General features: G+C 34.0%; 1 protein-coding gene across 2 annotated transcripts in view; it reads right to left on the bottom strand.

Moving 5' to 3' along the window:
- The window catches only part of FUT8 (fucosyltransferase 8), a 131,286-nt gene that overhangs the window by 75,016 nt on the left and 36,646 nt on the right, over positions 1-19,624 (bottom strand). The window contains exons 3-4 of one of the 2 annotated variants that reach the window (XM_082059525.1): positions 16,422-16,488; positions 5,591-5,684 (exon numbers count right to left, since the gene is read on the bottom strand). The gene's annotated coding sequence lies outside the window, so the exon portion shown is untranslated. The remainder of the gene's footprint in view (positions 1-5,590; positions 5,685-16,421; positions 16,489-19,624) is intronic. The other variant, XM_082059526.1, reaches the window with a different exon arrangement.

Raw genomic sequence — 19,624 nt, 5'->3', positions numbered from 1 at the left:
GTAAGCTATTGTTCAGGTTTAATTTAATCCTGTAGCTCTATTATAAACAGTCAAATACAAAACATGCAGGATTATTTAATGAAGCAAAAAAGTTTGGATAAGTACTTCCTGTTATAAACCACTAGGACTACACAACTTTTAATGCATCAGTTGAATGGAAAACAACATTGTGAGAAAGGAAGACAAATTAAAATTTATTTACTGCTAAATGCATAGCACAGAAAATGTGGTTAGTGTCACAAATTTATTTAGACTCCATTAAAGAGAATGTAGAATATTTACATAAAAATAAGGGTCTGCTTCAATGCTTTAATCAGGAAATCAAATTGTGCATACTACACATGTAAGGCACAATTCATTATAAGCATATAAAAATGTTTTGTTGTAAAATTAACAGCGAAGGTTTGGTTAAAAACCATTGCTTCAATTCAATGTAATGCAATGTCTACAAAATGACTAAAAGAAACACTAAAGAGAACACTAACTTAATTAAAATAACAAAAAAAAAAAAAAAAGAGGCTGAAGTGTAGCTCCAACATCAGCAAAAATAATGTTCTTCCATGACAAACTTCTTTTGCTATAGTAAAAATGATTAATCAATAAAAAAATAAATATATACTAACTTTACTCATCTTGCTCTCATAATGCCTTCTGGTTATTTTAAAGCTTTAAAAGCTACTTACAAATCAGAAACTTGAATAGCCCCAGACCCTCATTTCACATGAAAGGACATCTTCCATGACTTAATAAGGTCCTTTTAACTTCCTATTCCCAACATGCTTTCAATAACAAATTCAGTGATTGAGTGATTTTCTCCTTGTGTATTTTTGCTTGCTGTTCAGAATTATGGCCCAGAATAGCACTACGCTTTTTCTTGGCAATGTACAGTTTCAAGATATTTTAGGTTCAGTTCAAAGCAAGCTAAGCAAGTCTACTTTTGGCTCAACCACCTACTGACCCAAATTCACTCAAACAAAAGTGTATCTTATGCAAGTGGAAAAGAAGAAAAATTACTCATGAAGCAAAACTCAAACATCACTATAGCTAAAGTAGACAGCATTATATTTAATGGCATGTACATTACCTACAATTCTTTTTTCACCGTATGAAACATGAAATTCACCTCACTGTTAAGGGCTATCACAATGACTTATCACTAAGTGTGAAACACTCAAAAAGCATGTTACACTGTACATGCAACTTAGATTGAACCTTCACATCATTGTTAGTTTCACTCTAAAAGTAAACTTCAATACATTACATTAGGATTTTTAAGATTTCACTAACAAAAATTAACTTCTGAGGAAAGCGTGTGACCCTAAATAATGTTAACCTGTTGTGTTCTAGTAAAAATCAAATAAACCAAACAAACAAACAAACAAAAACTTTTGTATTCCAGTTCCTATGTAACAATGTTGTGATGGCACAGCCTCTGACAAAGGATTAGAGCCTAAAGAAATAACCCTTTTAGGACATTAAAATAAAACTAAGGATCAAAGGACAACAATAACAATTAAATGACTCTCACAGTGTCTGACACAAATAAGAAACGTTGCAAATATTATCCATGGTGTATGCAATGCATTCTTTAGGAGTGATTAATGAAACACCATCTTCATAATCTGAACTAGGTCATATGGGCAAGACTTCTTCAGTCAAATCCTGCGTCCCAGTACTCAAGTAATCATATCATAGAAACCTCTTTAAGTTCCACCTAAAAGAAAAAATATGGATTTCCTTTCCTAATTATTGAAAGGTGGTTTAAAAACCTCATTCTTCCAATGCTTAAAAGCCTTCCTTAATTTCCACACTAAATTTATATTTCAGCAGTTTATCCTTGTGCTTTCTTGACCTAGTATACTCAGTTTAGAGAGTTCAGCTACTGCCTTATTCTGTACGCAGTGGTCTATCCACAGAAAGCAACCACTTCCCTTCTCAGACTTCTGCACTAGTCTGAGTCTTATACACTGGCTTACAAGCTCTCCTCTGCCAAAGTCTTACAAATTCTCCAGATCCTGCACCAGCTGCCGTTCCAATTAAGTCTTTTCAGAACATCAGGAGTCAGAATTGTATACATAACACACAAGATGTTGCCTCTATCTTGTATGAAACAAATACTTGCATTTCTCCCTTGGACCTGCTTTCTGTGATATGTCCCACAACTGGATGTGTCTATTCAATGGCCACATTACTCTGTCAGTAAACAATCATTTTGCAAGGATATAATATCTCGAAATCTTTTTGCATTTATATCTGTTCAAATTGATAAGCGCCCATTTTCTATACAGAAATTCTTATTTTTAATCCTTTTAACTTTGTGTTATTACACTTTCTCTCATTCTACCACTCCAGTATCCCAAGTAAAAAATTATTCTTGCCCATTTTTGACCCCCTTTGTAACACTCCTCTGCTTTGTGACCTAAATTTCATTATGATCTATTATCTTTTTTGTGACATTCTCTCACTGAAGATAACAGATGTAATCCACTGCATTAATAGTGTCTCTCTCCAGTCTAATACTCTTCCTTGCAGCACAAGTCACTTCATCCTTTCAGCTACTTCCTTTTCCAATGACTGATTGTATTTTTCATCTACATGTTCTCTAACTCGACATCTTATTTTTTATGTGCCAAGAAATTACTGAAAGGAAGTCCAGATACACATTTTCTCTCAAATTAAGCTTCATTAAGAAATTTACTTTCCCTTATTGAAACAGTTAGTAAGTAAATCTAGAATAATCCAGACCAAACTGTCTTTGGCAAACCTGTGTTGCATTTATCTCATTTTCATCTAGCTCTACTTTGTTAATTATCATTTCTTTCAAAATTTGTCCCCATGCTTTGCATACTACTTGGGATTAAGCCAGGGCTGGTAATTATTTCTAATTCTAGCATTCAAATATACTAATCCCAAGACACTTAATCCAATTTACTTCCAAACTTTTCTGAATATTAACTGGAAACAATTTAGAAACTATTTCATTCATCCATAACTTTTTAATTACCTTTATTAATATACAATTTTTTATATTATTTTCTTCAACCAGAGAACAGAAAACCATGCACAGAACATGTATTAATGTTTACATTCTAAAAATATACAAAATTAAGTTCCTTTAGTTTTCTATCCAAGTTCATTGTTTCAGTTATATCATTTTATTTTTCAGTCCATAAAAACTATCCATTCCCTGCTTTTTCCTGAAGCAAGGACAAATATTTTGTAGTATTCCAGACATATACTTAATTATTGTGGAAATTTACTTCCTTTTTCTTCTTAACTTCTGCTCACATGTATCATAAGTATACATAACCAGGAGACTTGTTTACTATTTGCTCCTACATCCATGCCTTCATCTTTACTACTGTTTCTGTAAAAGCATAATTTTGTATCTGTATGGACTGCTCTGAGCAATTTTCTCTTCATATACTCCCTTATAATTTTACACAAATAAATATGACCTGCTCATCTGATACAATCAGTAGATTATTCTCGTATTAAACATTGTCTCAATAGAATTCACTACTCTTTTTAATGTCATTGTAAGTGGAGATTTATTCACTACTGAAACCTTCGAATACTATGATTTTGCATCTTCACCACAGAAAACTCCCTGGCAGGGAGAGATGGTGCTGAGGGGCTTCCTTAACTCTGTGAAAGCTACAGGCCCACTCATTTCATTTGGTTAGAAAAGAAAATCATAACCTACAAGAACAAACTTAGGAGAAAGATGCAATGTGATTTATCCTTCCTGAAATTTGCTTAGAGAGGCTACCACTGAGTGTGGAAGCTTGATGACTTTTCTGAGTTACAGAGCTTTTGAAGAAGGTAAATTACCAGGAGCTGAGGAATTAAAGCTAGGCCTAAAAACAAGATTATCAACTTGAGAAAAGTCATCTTAAGATTCATTTATAAGCATTAGCAGAATAAATATTATACTACAGACAAGTAATTCAAAGCAGAGGAAATATGAACCTTAAAGGATCCTGGTTTTATTTCTGAGTTTCTAGTGTGTATTCTAAAATACTGAGCTGACCAACACAGAGACTTTTTCCAATTTAACTGCATAACATTTTATAGTTGAAAACCACTTTGCAGTATTTTGAAATGAAAACACCTTCAGAAAGGAGGGCAGAGGAAGAAATGGGCAAATATTCAGAATGTTCAGTAAGCAATCTTGTTGTGCCAAATTTCTTCTCCTTTTGAGAAGTCAGTACTTACAGTTTGTTTGCATTTCAAACAAAGGCAGCTGATCTGTATAACTAATTTTATCCTTCAATCATAGGTAGTGATTACTGATCCAATCAAAATAAAGTCAACAAGAAAACTAAACACATTTAGATTACAAACTGAGAGCTGATTGACAGCTCCAGAGTTGCTGTATTTGCAAGCCAAGAAGCAGCAATACATTTCCTAAACTGACTGATAATCAGTGAAGATATACCAGAAGTTGCCAAACCAATATTGCAACTGCTTTTTTTCAAGTTCTTAAGAAGGTGTATAGCAGACAAGCTGAAGCTGACAGAACAGTAAGTGTAATTTCCCATCTTTCTTACAATAAGTTCAATCAGAATGCTGTAGGAAATCAACTAAGGAATGTATGCACACCTTTTATTTCTTATAAGCCTCCTCCTCCATCAGTGAACTCTAATTCCCACAAATACCTGAGTTGTTATCCAGAATAATAATCTTGATACCATTACTGATCAAGGTCTTATTTCTTCCACTCCAACAGAATTTCTAATACTACTTTATACTTTACTATATTCCCTTCCATTATCTCCTTGCTGTTCAAAACAGCAAACGTTATCTAGGTCAACCATCCAGATGAATATATTTTTCTCTTAGTTAATGATAGCTGCTCATGCATTCCTCATTTATATCAGATGGAAACCAATAAATACATACTCCTGGTTTCATATTATATCTTTATAACCTCAGCTCCTTGAACACCTCTGTAGACTCCCTGTGAGGTTCCAGCTCCCCATGTCACAAGCAGGAGAGGGTGGTCAAACACTGGAACAGGCTTCCTAGAGAGGTGGTCAATGCCCCAAGCCTGTCAGTGTTTAAGAGGCATTTAGTCATGCCCTTAATACCATGCTTTAGCTTTTGGTCAGCCCTGAGTTGCTTATGCAGTTGGAGTAGACAATCATTGTAGGTTCATTCCAACTGAAATTAGACTATTCTATTCAATGGGCACAAAATAAACCACAAAATTCTATTTAAGCCTAAGAATATACTTTTTACTGTGAGGGTGGTCAAACACTGGAACAGGTTAGGCAGGTTAATAAAGTCTCAATCCCTGAAGACTGGACATAGACCTGAGCAACCTGCTCCAATTGACAACACTTTGAGCGGTAGGGTTGGAATAGAAGATGTCCAGAAACACTTTCCAAAGTCAGCTATTCTGTGATTCCATGAAATAACAGAACTTCTCGGGAATTCAATTTAATCAGCATTTTTTACAGCTTTTGGTGTGAAAAAAAATCTAAAATGCATAACATGCAAACATACAATGTATATTATCTTTCACATAAATAACAGTAAATTTTTAAATATCATAACTGCATAACACATCTGAAGAACAGCTTACCCGTTCCATGATAGCAGGAAATAAACGCAAGCGCATCATGGGCTTGGAGGTTAACAAGTAATTCCACTAGTCCAGCAGCCAGTGAAATGAGTAACTGTTTAAAAGAAAAGAGAAGGTCCCTTTAGTTTCACTTTCAAACAAAAACATTTCACATTTGACAAGAACATCTTCCTTTTGACTTGCACTTTTATCATAACATTGAAAAAGAACCTAATTCACCTTAAAATATCACATTTTCTACTTTTTAACTAATTATCGATTTTCCACAAAGATCAATTATTTATTTAATCATAACATTTTAACTACCATCTCTCATTATACTAAGACTAAATACAATGTGATCTAGCAATCAAAGAATTAAAGAATATTTTAGAGTCCGTATTGATTTAGTGAATAACTTGTACAAGCCAGTCTCACCAGATCTGTTTCCCTTGTTAATATTTACCAAGCCCAAAACGATGTTTGAAGTTGAATTCACTAATATTTACAGATAGTATCAAATTTGCAGCTGAAAGATGTCATAAATTTTGAATGCAAGATATAAATCTACATAATCAATTAAAGTAATTCATCCATTTAGCAGTTTTGTTGAATAATTGTTTCCCCATCTCTAAACATTACTCTCTGTTCAAAATACCAGTGAAAACTTTGAAATTGAAAAAAAAAAAACCAAACCACAACCCACACAAAACAACAACTACCACCACCATTAAAGATGGAATTTTTTTTAACCCTATTTTTCATAAAATGGATAGAAGAGTATTCATGTATATTCTTTCATGTACATTATGGTTTATAGAAAGTATAAATAAGGAAACCCTGCAAAAAAATTTAATTTTCTTTCAGTCAAAATATTAAAAGCCACTAGAATAATCACTTAATGCAACTGTTACGAATCTGGAGATATGGAGAAAGCACATTACAAATAAACTGAACAGCCCATTCAAATAATTCCATAGCAGAAGAATACGACTCCCAAACTGTCAAGAAAATTTCTGCTGTCTTGCAAAATACATAAGCTCTCTTTGTAACTTCTTAACCTAAAAAAATAATTCAGCTCTTATAAATACTAAAATGAACTCAGAAGAATTTTGTTATGAGAGATACATGCTGTTACAAGCCCTGTCTTTTGTGAATTCTAGTAACACTTTTGATGTATATCGCTTCACACCTTTTAAAAATGCCCTCTAATCTTTTTGACAGACAATATTAGGGGGGCAGGAAGCATTGTGCTTACTTGTTCACAACTATTTTAATTCTTTTTTTTAAGATGGCTGGGTCAGGTAAGGCCTCCCACAGAGAGAGACAGTCGTCTTTTCTTGGAGATATCCTGACTATACTCAGGTCTGGGAGGCTCAAGAAACTGTGCAGTATGGCAGTCAAGAAAATTCCAGTAGAAGACCTTGCAGCCCCAGCAAAGAAAGTGCAGTAAGGAGCAGGGAGCAGGCACCTGACCTTGCACACCATAGGAAAAGCTTCCAGCAGATCGCAGTTCACAGCTGAATGTCGCTGAATTAACTGTAGCCAAGTGGAACCAACAATATAAACACAGTGACAATGTGGGTAGGGAAAAAGTTGTTAAAAAAAAATTACTTTTCTTCTGTTTTCCCTATTCACTGAGTTTGCAATACTTAAAATGATAATTATCCTGTTGTTCTAATAAAAATTGTCATTTTTTAAAGTAAAAAACATTTGGTCTCCTTTGAGGAACCCATTACAATGAGAAAGCATAGGTAGAAAAACATCAAAACTCTGGCTAATTCAGGCTCCCACCCCCTGTAGTTACTAAATACATTTTGGGGGGTAGAGGGGGGAAGAAAAAAAGAGAGAGAGAAGAAAGTTAAGTATTACTACTAATCTTACTTCAACTATATAGCTTCTGGTGAGAGAACAGGGGAAAAAAAAAAAAAAGTAGTTTTATTATCACAGGACCAAACATTCCCAAAACTAGATAAAGGCTTAAATCAACAATAAAAACAAATACTGTTTGCAAATATTAAGCATGCGTTTGTTTTAGATACAGCAATAAATAATTGCTTACAATTTTGGTAACATATTACATTTGAAAGCTTGCAAAAAGATACAGCAATTTCTAAATTTTTGACAACTGATATAATTTTAAACAAAAGAGGGAATTGCACCTTCAAAGGAAAAGAGCAGGTTACTTGTCAAATATATGTGAGATTCTCTGTGAAACACTTCAACAAAAAGTAACTGGTGATTTTGCTTTTATAAGGTAAAAGAGTCAACTGCAGAAACAATACACTCCTCCATGGAAATTATATATATGGACTCATTTTAATAAGCAATGGATAAAGCAGTCTTCAGTTTTATAGTCACTTTTAACTATTAAGATAATACATTAACCAGAACCACAGCAAAGATGTTGCCTCTTGTCTCATTTGAACTAACCAAATGTCTTTGTAAGATAAAAATTACCTTAGCAAATGAACAGGATTATAATATAAGAGCAAAGGTTTATGTATTCTTGTTTACTTTCTGTATTGACTCTATTCAACCCTAATCTAATATCATCACAGTCAAGAATGAATAATAAAAATTCAAACATCAACTCTAACGTCAAGCACGATTCTCCTCCAGAGTAATAAGTTAATAATACTGATAGCCCTTGCAGAAACCTCATTCCAAAAGAAAATAAGAGTGAGAATCTCTGGAAGCAGTACAGCAGGAACAGACTGTGGAAGTTAGCAGGACATAACTTATGTTAAAAAAGAAATGATTTCTGACATTGACTGGCTTCTTACATTTGCAAATGAAGGCATAACAAAATCTGAGGATTAGGAGTTTAACCTAGATAAATTCAGCTCACAAGGAAGGGGAAAGGAGTTCCTAAACCTATAAGTAAAAACGGCTAAAGGAATCTGCCGTTGAAACAGATGATTTAATGAGGTAATGGATTCTCAGTCACTCATTCCCTTTAAATTGAAGCAGCAAAAATGCTTACAAAAATACACAGTATTTCAATCAAGGGGTTGAAAAGAACTGGGTATTCTGCCCTGTGTTAGTCAGATGAGAGTTGATGAACAATGGCACATTTCTTTCTTAATAGAACTTAGAACTTATGTTCTTAATGGAGCAGAGAACTTAACACCCCTAATTCCGTGAAATACTTCTGGAGATCTGTAAATGTCTAGAATAAAGAAAGCCAATCTTCTTAGCCCATTAGGCTGCATACCAAAATCTTAACGTGGTTAATAGCCACATAGCAGGGCACATACACTGAAAAGATAAAGTGCTCAGAAGCCTCCCTGAACAATACTTGGTGGAACATCCTGCTGAACTTCACTGCTGCTGGATGACTCCTTGCAGTAGCTGGGGATTTCTATTAACCAACAGCCCCTGTGTCAGCATGACCCCACTACTGGTCACATGATGTAATTCTAAAATGCGAGTTGCATTTAAACTGCATGTAAGCTACAGATTTGCCATCACTTGTCTAAAAGAATGGACCCTGAGGCACTCTAGCATGAACTAGTTAAAATGTATTCAAACATGCTTACTGATCTTGCTAATCTTTCATACAAACTTTTAGCCACAATATCCAAACTTTTTTTTTTTTTCTCCAAAAGCCACAAAAAGCCTGATTTTAAAAATAAGCTAATGCTCTCCAAATTTTATCATTTATAGAAGCATAGAAGCTCCTAAAATCAGGCTGAACTCATTAGAAGCTTAAAGAAACCAACTAATTTTCTAACATCACTTAGAATACACAACTGCAAGATAACATCTTTCATACTGCATGTGGTTTCACAGCCACGAAATACACAAAGTAATAAGCTGTTCCCCCCTCACCAGCCCCAAGATTGTACTTTGTTCCATAGTTTTGCATTAGAATCCAAATTTACCAAAATCAGACATAAAAACATTTTGCTTTCTGTTTCAGTGTTTTTTCCGGGACCAAAGTGTAACTGCTGCTTCTGCTTGGGGCAAGTGCAGCTTCTTACTGGTAACATAATCTAGATACCTTGGGGAAAGAACAGAGCAGGACAAAAAAGATGGACAACTTCTAGCTAATATTTGGTCCTTCCATTCTTGTTGATGCTGAAGCATTACATTAAATCTTCTTTTCCACCAGTTTCCCCATCTCATTTCTTAATGGCTCCAAACATCAGAAGCAAGATCAGAAGTAAGATCCTTCTTCTTTTGCCTGGCATCAAAGCAACATGCAAAACCTAATAACCAGAAACTTAACATGAACCAGTTCACAACTCAGGTGGATGCTTATAAATCAAGATGAAAAACAGTCAGATGAAAGAGATGCTGAGTTTGTAATAGTTATGCAAAAATGCATGACACTTGGCAGCCATAAGTAAACTGAAGTGCTACTTGCAACCAGGAGGTTTTGCAAACTCAAAACATAGTGAAGACTATATGGTATTCAGAAACGGGGGAAAACAAAACAAAAACAAAACAAAACACAGAATGAGCTAAAAGCCTTCCTTCTTGCACATGGAAGGCTTGGAGACTGGATGATTTGACAACCCATTAAAGAAATGCCAGAATACAATTTTGAGTGGGCCACATCAGGGAAAGAATGTCTGAAGTGATCATTATCTAAATAATCACACTTGCTTTGTATCACCATTTTCTAACTTAAATTGAACTGTTTTCTGCAGTGTTTTTATTAGAATAAGACAAATTTTATTGAAGATTGTAAACATTAATATTGCCATATGATGAAGAGGTATTTGTCTTAAGTTTAATTCCACTGTACACCATATGTGTATCTTAAACTGTAAAAATTCCCCTTGGCGCTCCAATTTTCTTTTAAACACTATTCTGTTTTCATAGATAGAAACCCTTTACTTCAGGACACAACTGTATACACTACAAAGCACAATAAAGAGATCTAATGAGCTAATTCAAGTATGGGAAGCAATTTATAACCATTAGCATATAGGTTCATGCTGCCTAATTTACACTGGTTTACAGCTTTCATAGAGCTCCATGCCACCAAAACTTGATTGCTTCCTGTATCTGATCTTCACCATCACCATAGCTCAAGTGCACTGCTGATCTAAGATCTATTCTTTTATTCAAAAGTGAAGGAACTGAAAAACTCAAAGTACTTTCTATAATTGTAAGGCTATGAATAAAACAGGACTGTGAATGTTGTAAGTCAAAACCTCACATAAAGCTGCCAACAGCTTTTCCTCTCAAAATTGGTGTCATATATTAAGGGAAAAAGACAAATGAGTTTAAAACTTACTGAGCTTAAAACAGCTTTGAAGGTATAAGCTTTTTGTTCAATTCCTTTTACGTCAAGTATTAAGATAACACTGATAATGAGCATTCCAATTTTTATTCATAACTATTACTAATTCATAAATTTGCTGTCAAATCGTGGTGTTAGAAACTATCAGCCTTAAGTAGTGACCTATTTTCTTTAATATGCAATATGGGGTTTTTCTGTGTGTCTATGTGTGTAGATATATAAAACTTTATCAATATAAACAAAATAAAGTTGTTGATTTTTTAAAAAAGAATATTTTTGCTTATAAAATAAAACAATTTTTTCATATAAAGTCTGTAATTATTAAAACAATATGAATATTGTATTGTAAAATAAGTCTTAAAAGCTACATTTGTATATTTTCTCACATGAAATTCTACTGAAATGCTATTCAAGTATTTCAGACTGGTAACAAGCAACATAATACAGAGTTTGAAACATTCTTTTTTTATAAGGTCAAGCACTAGGAAAAACTTACAACCATGTGCTTTTCTTACTGTTTCCTAGGCAAGCTCTACAATACTATCCACAAAGAAAGCCATTAAATTCATAGAATCATTGCATATAAACTCATTATTTGGGAGAAATGTGGTATTTTCCTTTGTAATAAGGATTTGACTATGCCACAGCCAGCTGTTCCTATGTTTAGCAGTCCTCCAATGACAACTCCCTGAACTTGCAAGTTAGGCTTTTTTCATCTACTCTTTTTTACCAGATATTATCTTCTTGTTCCCACTTTCAGTGTACATTTTCTTTAGCCCTTCCTTTCAACTTCCCTTGTTTCTAAATAGTTAACCTAGTTTTAGCAACGAGTCTAGGACAAAGATGCCTGTTATTCCCCACGCTGGCCTGTGAATGAGCTCTCCATGGTGCTGAGCAACCTCCTGCGGGACTTGCCTGCTCCAGAAACTCTTTGCTGAAGGGTCTGGTTAAGGCCCCGCCACAGATAATAAATACATCCCGTGCCAGTCTGACAGATTCTTCTTTCAGCAATGTGAGTCTTAAGACAGAACAACCTGGAAAGGTAAAGGGGATTGTGGATGGCATAAGAGTTCATAAGGAGGAGGATAAAGAACCTACATCTCTTTTCCTTAAATTATTCACCAAAAAAAAAAAAAAAAAAAAAAGCAACAATGAATCAACAAACCAATAACATCCATCCACCACCCTCATTTAAAAATTACAAACATACAATTAAAAAAAAAAAAAGCAGCAGAAGCTAAGTGCAGGAGAGGGGCTTCTCTACAGTGTCCCAAACATGCAGGAGTAGCCACATCCCTACTGTCCTGAAATTAGATTTGGCCCCTTGAAGGCAACTGCGAGGCTGACGTGGCCACCGGTGAAAAAGAGTTTGACACGCCTGTCATACAGCCTTTCTACAGAAGAAATGTTATGAAAGTCATTTGGATGGTAAAATAAAATACAAAACATAACTTTTAATCTATAGTTTATAAAATGATTTATTTATAAGTATCAGGGCTTGCAGGAAACAAACTATTACAGGACACATTTTGTCTGATAACTTCATTCTAATCAGAGAGCTAGTCATCCCTCATAGCAAACTGAGTGAAAAAAATCCCAGTAATTAGTTTTGTAAGTGCAGTAATTACTATGATCTTCTATGAATAACATGGCATTATTAGGACAATCACAGTTAAGGGCTCTGAAAAACAGGCTATTCAGAAAACAAGATCAAAGAAAATTTGTAATTGTTTGTTTCCAACCAGTATAGTTTCCCAAAAAATTATATCCTTTGAAACACAGAAGCAATTTGAGAACATTAAGTACTACAGAAAAAATACTGGCATTATAATATATACCGAATGCTTAAAACATTACTGTTTCTTCCTAAACAGTTCCTATGTTCAGCTTTAAAATGTCCTTTCTGTAGGCATGCAGTCCCTTGCAGATGAATCTAATGCTTCTGTTCATCTAAGATAAGCATACATAAGAATTGATGCCATATTTAAGACAGAAGGATGTATTAGTTGGCCTCCTGACTTACAAGAGGTAAATTTATTTTTCTGTGATTTTTATATCCTAATGAAATCTGTGCACGTGAACACTAGTGTTCACGTTTTAATTTGCAAATCACAACATTCCATGTGTATATATAAGATTTGAAGCATAGGCAGACTGCACTTTTCAGAATGGTGTGATAAATAAAACATGCTTACATGGTGTCTGTATTCAAAGGACTTATTGTTCCTGCTTTGCACCCCTAATTCAGATCCTGCTTCTGCCACTGGCATTCACAGAAGCACCCACACATTCCCAAAGTGTCAGCTGCAATCAATACACAAGAATGCTCAGAAATAAACAAAACTGAACCCCTGACTACCTATGTGATTTTAAACATTTTTATTTTCCAAAACTGGCCTGAGTTATTTCTCATCTTTTCAGAATGATATTCAGTCATCAATTTGGAGAATAACTATTCATTTTTCCTTTTATATTTACATGCATTTGTGTAAGTGATGTCAAAAAAATAAACTATTTACTAAATTCACTTATGGGGAGGTGGCACGGCAGTAGTGAACACAGAATACCGACACCGCATTCTCAGTGCAATAGTGTGTGGCCTATTTTCTAATCACATTATGTAGAGTAAAAGATTGAGATTGCCAAAACATCAAAATCAGAGGCTTCATTTAAAATTTAAGTAATCATAAAACATTACATCTCAAACCTGTCAGGGTAAAAAAAATGAAAAAAGTAGATTAAGATATACTAAAATTTGTCTTCAAAGTTCAGGGAACACTATAAGCTTTAGGTTCTAAAAATACATGTCTACTACTCAAATTTCCAAAAAGTGCAGTACATGAAGAAAAAGAAACTTAAAAAAATAACATTGATTAAGTGGTAACTGGTTTTCTCCCCACTCTCCATCTACCTCCACACTTTTAACACAATACTACCAACATAACAAGCATTGGAATTGTTTCTTTAGAAAGGTTTCTTTATGCTCGATTGAACTTTTCAGATGTACTAATTCTCCAACAGCTTTTGCCTTCTGCAGATACATATGTTTTTATAAAGACTGAATCAAACAAACACAAAAATTTGACTGAATTGTATTTTACAATCTTCTTATTCTAAACTTGCATAACTTGTAAACATCAGCTTCTAAAGACATCAGAATCAAAGTATTTAAGCATATCACTACAGTATCTCAGATGCAATCCTAACTGCCTCTTCTGCTAACAGTTTGTTCAAACTTGAATAAGCTTGGACCACATATATCTGCTGTTTCAAATTTTCCAAAGAGGCATTAACTTGAAATGAAATATAATACTAATTTAAACACATTTGTAGATTGGATCCAGTTTTTGAGACACTCAGCAATAAGAAACTCATCTGAGGTTGAAAACGCTACGATACCTAGTTCCTCTAAAAAAAGTTTTATGGTTTCTCAATCCAACCTTTCAGGTGTTCATTATTGCCACATAAATGACTTCAAGACTCTTAGCAGATGCCACTGCATTTATTTGGAATAGAATCTTAGCCCTCCCTTTACGTAGTTAAACATCCTGCATGGCAAAAGGAAGACTCAAACCAAATTTCTTTCTGAAAATGTGTCACGATTTCGTGATAACATTTCTTCTCTTTAATTTCCAGAGAAAAATTTAAATGTGTTAAGTTCCTTCATTACACTATAACAACTAGGTTAAATGAGAATTTCATGCTTTTTTATTTTTACCTGGAGTGGTAGTCACTTCTGTCATTTTTCTCTTAGCTTTCACTACCACAGTATCTGCTCATCTCAAGGGAATGTTTTAAGTCTTTTACTATAGTCAGTGTAATGCTTTAGCATACTTAAAATATTTACAGGACTGGTAGCAAGATGTTTTACTTCACACTATGATCATCAGCCTTCAGAAGCAGAAGTGGTGATGGACATCAGTGTCCATATATTAGGAGGTCAAAACTGATATAAGCTTTCTTAAATAAACAAAACCAAAAAGAAGCTATCTGAATATGACAGCGAGATAATTTTTTGATCTATTTAATAAATACTTTTCAAATCAATACTAAAGACAGCAACACTGAGGGAGAGTGAAGACAAATGTAACCAGGCACATACAAAAAAAAAATATCATGCAATATCACAACCTTCTACTACTATAGTAGCTCAGGGTATTTTTATTAGTTAATGATTTTCAAAAATTCATTTTCAAATACTAGATATTTGGCAGGGTATTTTTATTTTCCTTTGGAAAAAAGGAGTGATGGCCATATAATTTGTTATTACAAACTGTCAATGGTTATTTCACAGAAATACATATGAGATTCCAAAAGAGTTCTAAATTCACAAATATGAAAAACAGTACTTTATAGTTTTATACAGAATCATTTAAAAATGGTCTAAATATGTATTAATAGATTTAATAAGATTTCTGTAGTAAAAACTCTCTATGCAACAAGGGATTGAAGAGAAATCACGTACACTGAGTTTATGTCTCTGTGATTCGCATAGGTGGCTCCAGAGAGATATAAAACATTTCAGATACAGTTCTCATTAACCCAATAAAGCTTCAGTTTAGGGATCTTTATTAATTTATTTCAGTAATACATAAGAAGTTAAACTTTAAAAACACACATGCAATGGAATATGGATTTTATAATAAATATACCAGAATACCTTGCTTTTTATAGCAATGATGGTAGACAGAAACCTAAAATAGAGTTGGGTGGTCAAAAATTCAACCGTGGTATTTAAAAAAAAAAATTAAAAAATTAAAAAAAAAACACAAAACAAAAACAAAACAAAAAACCAAACAAACAAAAAAACCCCTCACTGTTCTGATTTGCTTTTAATGGATCTGTTAATATTTCCAAACTGCAAAAGGGATTCCTGATGCTAGCAAAAACAACGGTGTACTGACAACCAGATCTACAAATAATATTTTCATTTGATTCTGACTACTAAATAATCATAGGTTTTTAAAGAAACTTGGTCATACATAAGTATAAAACATTTATGTGTACTCAAAAGCTGGAATAGGCTTTAAAAAATATTATTAGAATATTTGTATTACAATACACAAAAAGAAATTACATGCACAATAAACAGCAACAACTGCCAAAATCATGTTTCACAGTTCTTTTTTTTGTAAGCAATGCATATAAAGATCATAACCAAGAAAACGGGAACATTCAAGGCCATTGTTTTGAGTTATACCTTTAATGTAGTGAGTTGAATTTAACTCCATTTAGAAGCTCACCCAAAAAATCTCTGTTTTCCTTGAACCAGAAATGAACTTAAAGCAGTACCTTGACATTTGTTAAACCTGAACCAGAACAAATGGATCTAAACTGAAAAAATTGCTGATTGTTATTTAACTGCACATAAAACAATATCAGTCAAACAAGAACAAGGTGGGGAAGGGTCGCAAAAACTTTACTGCAAAATTCAGCTTTATGTTTATAGAATGCAATTATTTTTTTGAGTCTTTCACATAGTGTTCAAAAACACTTTCACATACTGTACCAAGCAAAATACAAATAGCTATATCTTCATTAAATGTTACATTCACAGGTTCATTTAGTACTATTCAGATTTCTTTTATTCATTACCTGACTGCAGGAAGACCTCCTCCAAAATCTCAATATGTAGTCATTTCTAACTCTCTTCACTCCTAATCTATGTCAGAGAAGTGCACAAAAAAAAAAAAAAAAGACACTTAAAATATAAACATTAAATCAAGATTACTTAGAACCAAATATAAGGCTAAAGTTTCCTATACAGATTCTATTCAGAAAAACTCAAGAGACCGCTTTCCAGATAATTTATTCTTATGATGAACTACACAAGACCCAGAACAGTTCCTTGAGCAGGGTAAGATGAATCCTTGCATTACACTCTTCCTATTATGAAAAATAACCATATATTCCTGTTTTTCTATTCCCTTATCAAGTTACCAATTCACAGCCTATTTCTGTTTTCCCAGTAGACTCTCATTTTTCTACAAGTGATTGCTAAAGAGCCTTGCCAACAAGGTCAGCTCTACATTGGCTCTTCTTCGATCTACCAACACACACCCAATAACGCTTTTTTCACAGGTGCTCCAGATTTGCTTGGTACAGAAGCTAAACTTACAGATCTTTTGCCCCAAAGATCAGCTTTGGAATTCTTTCAGAATAAAGTTCTATTAAATATACTACCTTCTATTTTTCTGATTCAGAGACCAATATAAGCAATAGTTACACAACAAAGCCAGTTCTATATATACACATATGAATAGGATTTGGTCCTAGTATAGAACTACAGCCAACTAAGATAAAGCTATATCCTATGAAAGAAGCACTCACATGAAACCAAATAAATCAGTACAATCACACACCATCAAAATGTTCTTTACATATTCATAGTTCGGATTCTAGTAATGAAGGTAATTTTAAAATGTTCAGGAGACCATTATAATTAACAAAATGAAGTGGAGGAACAAAAAATAAATCAATTTATTCTGACAATAAAGCAAAACATTAGGTTCCCCCAAATACTTTGCACTGCAACGAGTTCTACCAAAACGATCTCAAAAGAATTCTCATATTTGATATTAAAAAAAAAAAAAAACAACAACATGGTTCTTAGCTTGTCTTCCCTGATTGCTCAGGAAAAATGTGGTTTTATAGCTCATTCCTTTATCTTGTACAATTACGTAACAGGTGGGGAAAGATACAACTGAAAAAAACACACACACACACACCAGAAACACCTAGAATCCTTTCTAGAATTTGACTGCATGAACTGTCCCAGAAGGATGGGGCAGGTAATAGCAAAATTCTTCTTGCCTTGAAGAATCCTGAACAAATAGTCACACTGAACAACTCACCTGCTGAAGAAAGGTAATCAATTCATAACCACAGCCTTTCTAGATTAAATAAAAACTTCATTACTCATCATAACAGGCCATGAATTAGACTGAAATCAAAAGAAGTTACAGAATTAAGTAGAGTAATAGAATAAATTGCTTTTCAGAAAAAATACTGTGTTTACAGAAAAGGAAACAGGAAATAGCATTTGTTTATGCTATGCCTGCTAAAGAGAACAGAGATTAAACATGGGGAAAAAAACCCATGTGTGTTCATATGGACACACATATACTTTAAAGGTCACTAAAGAAATGGCACAGATAAGTACCCTATTGAAAGACATTAACAAAAGCAGCTGGCAAGGACTTAGTGAGTGTCTACAGAGCATGCATGTATATAAATACTAAATTGCAATAAAGTTCTGATCTTTTTCTCTGTCAACTTATCAGTTAGTTAATTATTCAGATGGTTCTTTACAGCCTGTTTTGAGTCTCAGTACATACAGAGCTAGAGAAAATCCAGAGATTTTAGGAAATCATATAGAACCAACTGATTATATTTGACACGCATCAGAAAAAGATCTCAGGCTCTCTGCCATCAACTCCATCTCCAGGTGATATGTTCACAACCGTTACTAAATTACAAAAAAGTCAATGAAAAGGAACAAACAAAATCCAGGAAATAAGCAATCCTTCAATAGAACACAAATGGGGAAAAACCTCAAGTACTGCCAAACTTGGGGGATTTGTAGAGTTCAAGCCTGAAAGATCATTACTCCAAAAGACGTGGAAGAAATGAAAGCAGAGTGAGGGGTGGAGAGCATCTGTTTTTAAGATTTTCTCTGAAGCCACTTGAATGCATAAACTGCATTCCACTAATTCTCTGAAAAGAGATTGAGTTTTCCTTTTTCATGACTTTGCTTTTTGTTATGCTCCTTGCTCAAGTGAGACATCAAAATAAACCACTTTGAAACACATGTTGCTGTAAATGCTCCTAAACTCAGAGACTACTTTACATTGGCCACATCCTAGCAACATCCCCTGGAATACTGCTATTGTACTGAACAACCAAAACTAAACATTAGCTGCTAGCTAAAAAAATCTAGTGATCAGTTGCAGAGTTTTGATTTAGTGAACTGGTAGTATGTTCAGAGTACATGTACATGCCATTACTTCTGGCTTAAAGCATATGCTTCAGAACAGAAGCAGTTTTCATAGTGTCCTGTTTCAAATATGTTGTGAAGCACTGATGTAGTATGAATGTTCAATTTTCAGTTTTTGCAAAATACTTTCAGAAGTATCAGCATTAATTAACCTCTGCTCTCAAAAAAGGTGCACAATACGACTGACATTCCAAGCCTTCTTTATCACTGCCTAAGACAGGACTAATAGATTATTTTACAATGCTCTGTGGGATGCCAGTCAGAGCATTCAGAGAATTATGAAAAACTCGGAGTCCACTTGCCACAACTCCATTTCTTGATTTTTAGTGTGCCCTTTTTAAAATACCTGTGGCTCACCACACCAGTTTTCATTCTGCCACCCTCTAGAAGAAAATTCTTCTCAGATAAGTGTTACACACATACAACAATAGCATACATAATTTTTCCATATTTGTTTGACTTCAACAACTACCAAATCATGCTGAAATGAAGACAAGATAATCAAGGCAAAAGGATGTATGATACAGATGGTGCATAAAAATCACCAACTGCTGCAAGTATTCATTGGCCAGCTGCACAGTGCTGAGTGCTGCTTTTGAGCCTGTGAAAAAAAGCAATGAGTTGTAAGATTACTCACTGTTGCAGTTACAGGACAACCAGCAATCTCCTCCCACTCTTCAGACAGAGAAGATCACGTTTGTGCCAAATACAACTGCCATGTAACAACACTGACAACAACATCAAAGGCATGTGACAACTGGGCAAAATGGAATGATTGCCCTCTAGAAGTTTGCAGTTTCAG

This window comes from Streptopelia decaocto (assembly GCF_964273445.1).
Source record: "Streptopelia decaocto genome assembly, chromosome: 7".
NCBI lineage: Eukaryota > Metazoa > Chordata > Aves > Columbiformes > Columbidae > Streptopelia > Streptopelia decaocto.
This window is presented reverse-complemented; position numbering and strand designations above follow the sequence as displayed.